Genomic DNA, 7,978 nt, shown 5'->3' with positions numbered 1-7,978 from the left:
AAAAAGAAAAAAAAAAAAAAAAAAAAAATGTATATTCTCAGGTCTTCTTTAGAAGATAATGTATATTAACTTAATTTGTAAATATAAAGAGTTGTACATGTGTATGTAACTGCTCTTATCATCCCAGGCATCCCTGAATGCGTCAACGCTTTGAGTGCTAACCAGCCTGTTACACATCAGGAAAGGGAGTGACATTAAAAAAACTGACAGTCACTAAATATCTAATATGGTCTAGGCCCATTACACACATTCTATGAGGTAGGTATTAGTACTCCCATTTTACTGATGAGGAAACTGAGGCTGAGAAAAGCTAAGACTGTTGTTCCACATCACATGGCTAACAAATGACAGGGCCTGTCTATGAACCTGGGTTTACTTGTGTCCAAAGCCCAAGCTCTTTCCATTGTACTAGAATTAAATCATTGATTATATCTTGCTCCCTTTAAGATTCAAGAATTCTTCCTTCTAAAAGTTTATTGGGATTTTTAAAAATATGAATGTGGAAATCAATAACCAAGGGAGAGAGGCTTTAAAGAGCATTATAAAATAAGTATCTGTAAGAATGGAATAACTAAAATGCAATTTTTGAACTGATTAAATCATGAATGTGAATTTAATTAGCCATAGGCATTTAAGAGACTTTAGGAAATTACTAAATGTGGCAGAAATTGATTCTTTCATTTAATTTCTTAACATTTTAAAAATGTGGTTTTGGATAAGCAAATACATTCACATGGTTCAAAATTTAAAGGGTTCAAAAGGGCACACATGAAAAGTCTCCCTCCGATGTCTACCCCTCAACCACCTGGCTCCTCTCTCCATAGGTCACCAAGGCTATATTTTAAAATTAATCTTTTTAGACATGGCCTACACATTTAAACATTTTTACATGAATTTCAGCATACTATGTAGTCTTCCACACCCCACTTTTTAAACCTAATAATATATATTTCAAGCCCTTAAAAATAAAATATTTAATATAAAAATGTGAGTCAGAACTATTAATGTGTCTCCCAAAAGAGTATTCCCAGAGTAAAAGAGGATTCCCATGTAACATGCTCTTCTATGAAATGGTGCTGCCTTGATAAGCTTCATTATATCTAATTCTGTTGTCTGTTAGTGGTTTCTTGCTGATAAAGAGAAACAGGAAGGGATGAGCAGGTGCCTCTGGTGCATCTGCTTTGGCTGGGTGGCCCCATGAGATAGGATCAGGTCCCACCTTTGTAGGTCCAGAAATACCCCTTTTTTTCACTAGAAGTTGTTCCAGCTCAGTGGGACTCTCAGAATTTACAAATGCCTGCCCACTTTAAACAAGACTCAAGAGTCAAGTGGGCTCCTGTTGGCTAATGAGTCCCTCTATGGGTAAGTCTACACAGGAAACCAAATCGCTGTCTAGAGGGTACTTGGTAAAAGTAGAGTCAGAGTCAGAGGCATTTTGGTGATATTTTCAGCTTTTGTCATCAAGCTGCTCATATCTTTTGGTAAGGAAACTTCCTTGTATAGCTGTTTGTCTTGTATAGTTATTATTTATGCTCAATTAAGTGCCAAGCACTGTACTGTTATTGCTGCAGTTCTCACAAGGCGATGACGTAAGTCTTATGCAGACGTTGCAGATGAAGAAACTAAGGCTAAGTATTGTTAAACAACTTGCCCGGGTTCACACAGAACTCCTAACTAGTCCTCTCCACTCCCTCTTTATGATCTTTGGGCAAACCCTTCAATTAATACATTAACTCTTCACACAGGCTCAGGAAGCTTGAGTCACAGTTTTCTTTATTACGTCCCAGTCCTGATGACACACCCTAGCAATGATTCGCACATGCATCCAGCGGCACTGTGGCTCCTCAGATGCTAGAGATACAGTATGAAGGGGCTCCCACCTGGTGCTCTGGGCTAGCAGTGGAGAATGACAAGTAAACTAATATTTACAGTAGAGGATGCTTTCATAAAGAGAAGGTGTATCAAACGGTACCTGAGGCTGTCAGGAAACAGTTACAATACCTAACATTTATTAAGCACTTGATACATGATAGGAACTGCTCTAATTTTTTTTTTACACTTATTTAATCCTCTCAACAATCCCTGAGGGAGGGATTATTATGATGCCATCTCACTGATGAGAAAACAGTCACGGGGGTTATGTCCCAAGGGCACACAGGGAGTCTAAGCTAAGCATTGCCATTATGTGTTTGTTTCGGTCCAATTCAGAGGACAACATGTCCGAGTTTTGTGGCAACTTCCCATGACTCTTAAGAGCCAATGACATCATTATAGTTAATGTCTGATCATGTGATAGCTAAGGTGGCTTCTGTGGGGAAAGAGTAGAGTATGAAGGTACCTAAGGAAACGGCTTTGATTTTTCTAACAGTGCAGTCAGCTCACCTTTGAAAGGGAGAGTGGGGAGAGGAGAGTTGACTTGTTATAGTCATCTTCAAAACTGACAACTCATTCCATTTAGGGTGTGGTGCTGCTGTGCCTGGATTAACTTCTTTTCTCTCCATATGCTGGCCAGTCAGCCTTTCCACTGGGAAAAGCCCTATTTTGTGGTTAGTCATACACGGTACCCCCCAATCAGCCAGTTTGCTCTCCAGTGTGCAATAGGAGTCACAAGGGAAACTAGTGTGGATGACTCAGCATGCTCCACCACTGCCACTAGGAAAAGAACCCAAACCAGGACTTACTGGCTCTGACTTTCTGGTGTCATTTATCCAAAGAACAGCATCATCTCGCTGAGCCAAAAGGAGTTCCCTCCAGAGAGGGGATTTCACAGACGCCTATAAGTGTGCAAGATAAACAAGAATCCAAATTTCACATGGGTGGGACCTGTAGGGAAAGGGACCCAGGAGGCGTTTCAAAAATAAGTTGCTCTGGAATAGAGGGTGGAAAACCAGGAAGGGAAGACAGGGGTGATTTTTCCTAGGAGAGGGTTTAAGGTCTGTTCTAGGAGCAGGGACTAAGGTTAGGAGTCAGGGAAGGAAGTCAGGAGAGTAGAGCCCTCTTGGGCAGTTGTTGCTCTCATTTCTCCTTCTCTGAGAACCAACCCTATTCACGTGGGTGGTCCCCCAGTGGCCATGCGTGAATCATATGATTCCATTCTTTCTTGGCAACAGCCAATTGGTCCAGGGGACCCCTGACCAAATGGAACCAATCAAATGTGTCTCTGAGGAATCTGGAAGTTTGCACTGAGAGACACAGATGTTTGTTGTCCATGCTGCTAAGTGAGGGTAGTGGCCTGGAATGGCTGCTAATGCTCATGACGGGCTCTGCTCTGCTCTAGGTCCTGTCCCCCCCCGACCCCCAGGCTGGTTGTTCAGTTCTTCCTTGGATTTCCTTAATTTATTTATCTACTTACTTACCTACTGTACTTAATTATGTTTCAGTTAGCCAGGGCTTGTTTCTGTAATTGGGACTAGAAGAGTCTAATCTAAGACAGTGAGAAAGCCGGCAAATCTTCCCAACTCTGATTGAAGGAAACCAATTTCTTCTAAGACTGAAAGATCAGTTGGCTGAAAATTAAAGCTTTTTTGAAGTCTGAGATTACTTGAGAGCAAAAACCAGGAAAAATGGCTTCTTTCTCTTTCTCCTTAAATCATTTAAACGATATCTCAGGGAACAAGATTAAGGTGTAACTGTGACTGACTCCAGCCAGGGGTTGCTGAGGAGCCTTCTACCTGTGAAGATTTCCAGAACACACTGCCGGCTGCTAAACCAGACTTACTGCATTGGAATGTCTACGGTAGAGCCTAGCAAACTGCATTATAAAAACCTCTGTCATTAAGTTTTACGTTATTATTTGGATAGGTTAGATAGATAGATATAGATATAAACAGTAACCTTAGGAGTAAATTCCACTTTTTCTAAAACATTTGCTAGTCAGTGGCTTACTATATTAATTTCCCCAGGGCTGCCTAAACAAGTTAACACCAACTAGGTGGCTTAAGAGTACAGAAATTTATTCTCTCACAGTTCTAGAAGCTAGAGGTCTGAAATCCAGGTGTTGGCAGGCACATACTCCCTCTGAAGCCTCTGAGGAACAATCTCTCTGCTCCTCTCCTAGCTTCTGGTGCTTGCTGGCAATCCTTGACATTCCTTGGCTTATAACTACATCACTCTGATCTCTACCTCCATTGTCATGAGTCTGTGCCCTTATTTCACTTATAAAGACCCTAGTCATTGGATTAAGGCCCACTGTAACTCAGTGTGACCTCATCCTAAGTTGATTACATCTGCAAAGATCCTATTTCCAAATAAGGTCACATTCACCAGTACTAGGGGTTGGAATTTGAACATATCTTTTGGGGGGACACAATTCAACCCACAATACTTCCTGTTGAACATTTATGTCGTTTCTAATTTTTTTGCAAATGATAATGCTGTGGTAAAAAATATTTTACATAAATCTTTGATGTCAACTTCCTTGACTGTTTATGATGGATTACTAGAAGAGAATGATGGGTCAGATGGAGTATCAATTAAAGTCTTATCAGGAAAACAGACAATGCTCAAGTTTTTTGTAACAGTGGGGAATTAATGCAAAATATTGATTACACAGGTTCTAAAAGTGGTTGTGGAGCCATCAGGGGAGGTGAGGCTACCCAGAGTTAAGATGTGAAGCCGCTACCACCCCTGTGAACACAGGGGATCTAGAACCACAATAGGCCTGGTGGGCAGGAGCTGAATCCTCAGAAGTGACTCTCCATGGTGCCACCCGAGGCAGAGCATGGGGACACACCTTCTCCATTCCTTCCATCCCCTCCACAGAACAGTAATAAATATCATTTCCCCCTGATTACAAAGGCAATACATATTCATTGTCAGAAATTTGGAAACTAGAAAAGCAATCAGAAAAATATTTAAATCACCTCCAATCTTACCACTCAGAGATAACCACTATTAACATAAGTGGTTACTTCAAAAAGTGCTTAGAAAAATGGAATTAAAAGATAATACAAATCTTTCTATGAACTTTTTGAAGACCCCTTCGTATGTATGTGTGTGTGTATATAGAACTTTTTGAAGACCCCTTCGTATGTATGTGTGTGTGTGTATATATATATATATATTTCTTTTATGAAACTGTAGTATTCTATACATAAAATTTGGTAGCTTCACTTTTAATATTAATAATGTATCGACAAAAAATAAAACTTTGCTTTGATATTAAATTGACAGCTTAGCATTCCATAATATGGGTATACTGTAATTTTAATCTGTCTCCTGTTACTAAACTTCCCAATTGTTTAAAATTTTAAAAAATAAAGAAAATAATTTCAGATGGTGATAGATGCTGTGAAAATGATGTGTGGCATTTGGAGAAAAGGGAGGCCACTGTAGACTGAGTGGTCGGGGAAGGCCAAGAACCATAATGTCCAAAGCTTTACGTGCATTAATTCATTTCAGCCTCACAACACGATGAAGCAGGTGCTGTTATTAGATCCATTTTACAGGTGAAGAAACCGAGGCATAGACAGCATGTTTACTTGCCTAAAGACATGTAGCTCGTGTGGTGAAGCCAAGATTTGAAGGCAAACTGTACCTGGCTCTTTGCCTACAGCAATGCTGTCCCCCTTCCTGTTCTGTGCATGACCCCGAGAGCCTGACAGAGCCCTTACAGTTGTGCTGTTCAATCGGAGTGCTTGTGCTCACTGTTTTGTGTTGGGGTATTCAAAGCCATGGTATAAACATCTATTTGGAGTGCCAATTTTATTCAAGGTTTTGGAGAAAATATTTTATATTAAAATAGACTCTGATGTATTACTGAGTAGAAAGAGAAATTAATATGCATATTTAAGATAAAACCCAGAAGCTCAGAGAAATGTTATGCTTGTAGCAGGCCTTGCCCACTAAGACTCCCCACCCCCAAAGCTGCAAGGCTCCCACTCACTCCCCTGTGTCCTTCTGGGCATTTCCCTGGGAAAGTCTGAGAAATACTACAGCATTGCAACTGCACATCAGTGGGTGCTCAATAAATAATTTCAAATACAATAAGGAACGGTAGATAAAATCCACATGCACAAAAACTCTTTGTGGTCCTCAGTGCTTTATAAGTGTGAAAAGGGGTCAAGATCCAGAAGTTTCAGAGCCTCTGCTGCATAAGATATAAACCTATCAAGCGTGTTTCTAGTTGAGAAAATCAGACATTTTCGTAGTTCAGGTTGTTCTGCCTATTTGGGATTAAGAACCCAAATAGTGAAAGATATATCCAAAAGTTTATCCTTACTGAACATTGGGCTTTATTTTTCTTATATTGTTAAAGAAATCTTCTTAGTAATCACAAGCCAATACCTAGCAACTCTAACAGACAAAAAGTTTTGGTATCTAACACTTACTTGGTTACATCTTCATGACACCTTACCTCTTCTTTCTCTAATTGTGCTTGTTTCCGCTCTGCAGCTACACTTTTTTTCTTATTAAAATTAAACTGTGCATCCTCTTCAGCTTTTTGTAACTTTCTCTTCTTTTCTTTATATTCTCCTATTAGTTCTCCCGAGCTGCTGATTTCCTCAAAAAACTGGGTCCTTTCTTTGGGTTTTTTCATTGAAATCGACTCTACACTTTCCTTTTAAAAACAGTAAAGCACACCAACATATAAAATATAGTGATGTATTTTCAGAACTATGAATCCAATAAACTACTACAGATACTTACCTGAAAAACTAGGCAGTTTCGTGCTTTGACTGTTATGCCGATCTTTTCCAACTCTCCTATGTAAGCAGAACGACTCACAGGATTATCATCACAATGAAATTCTGAGCATCCCACTAACATAAAAGGATAAAGACTATTAGAGGAAACATAAATATCAGACATATCTCCACAACCAAAGAAGTTTAATAAAATTATTTTTGTTATGGAAACGGCGAGTGCTGCAATAATATAATCATATACATGTTAATAAATGCATTTAATCAGCTAAGAAATACTGATTGTCTATTAGGAGGGTACTTTAGAAAGTTCATGGAAAAAATAGAATTGAAAATTAATACAAATCTTTCCATGATCTTTTTGAAGACCCCTCATAGTATGTTTTCAATGTGTGTGTATTTGTGTGTGTAATGATGAGAGAATGAGTACTTGCTTTGAAATTAACCACATCAGCACAATCAGCATTATATAAACTCAAAAATAAGATAGGGAATAATTTTCTCACAGAATAGCATAATATAATTACCACCCCTTGGTGATGTTCTCAGAAACGGAGACTTATCTCAAGCTCTGAAATACGCCACAGGTGCTGGAGTTCTCTCTTCCCGAGGGGAGGCAGTTTCCCCAGGTTTGTATCTAAACAAATTTAAAATAAAGCAATCTATTAACACATCCAGTATTGAGACCAGACGACACGTAGTAAATAAAGCCTGTAGGAGCCTGCAGAAAGGAAGCAGAGGAAGCAGTTTGCTTACATCCATTTACAGACAGTTCAGGCAGTGACAGCAACTTGGCCTGGCCCCTAGCCCAGGCTCAATCTAGGCACAATATCAGAGGCTCAGGCAAATCACGGGCACAGACTGCCTTTAAGTTCCTATCACTGGACTCCTGATTTGTATTTTACTTCCCCACATTGCAAACGTGATGACAGAAAGGGCCAATAGTCACTCTAAGGGCTCTGAGGCATGTTGCAACTTTGTTGAGCCTTTTAAATAATTTCCAGATACTTGTTTTCCAAAAGAGACAGGCACAATCCACCATAATGCTTGCTGTCATGTTCAGGCAAGGTTGTGAGTTATGAAGGAAGGTGGAAGAATGACGCTTCCTAGTGTTAGGTCTAAATCAGGTATTTTGCAGGGGATCTAGGGGACAAGTCTGAGCAAAGGGAACTAGAATCAAGACCCAGTGGTTGCGGAGGTATGACTGCCCCTGAGTGGAGCAGAGGGGCAGAGGTCTTGGCACTTCAGACACCCCTGGCTGTTCTTGTCTAGGGTTTTCATGAGATTGAATTTCTCTTTTTTTTTTTTTTTTTTTTTTTTTTTTTTTTTTTTTT

This window comes from Galeopterus variegatus, unplaced genomic scaffold (genome assembly GCF_000696425.1).
Source record: "Galeopterus variegatus unplaced genomic scaffold, G_variegatus-3.0.2 Scaffold605, whole genome shotgun sequence".
In the NCBI taxonomy this organism is placed as follows: Eukaryota; Metazoa; Chordata; class Mammalia; order Dermoptera; family Cynocephalidae; genus Galeopterus; species Galeopterus variegatus.
The sequence above is the reverse complement of the archived record's forward strand: the minus strand, read 5'-3'. Positions refer to the sequence as shown.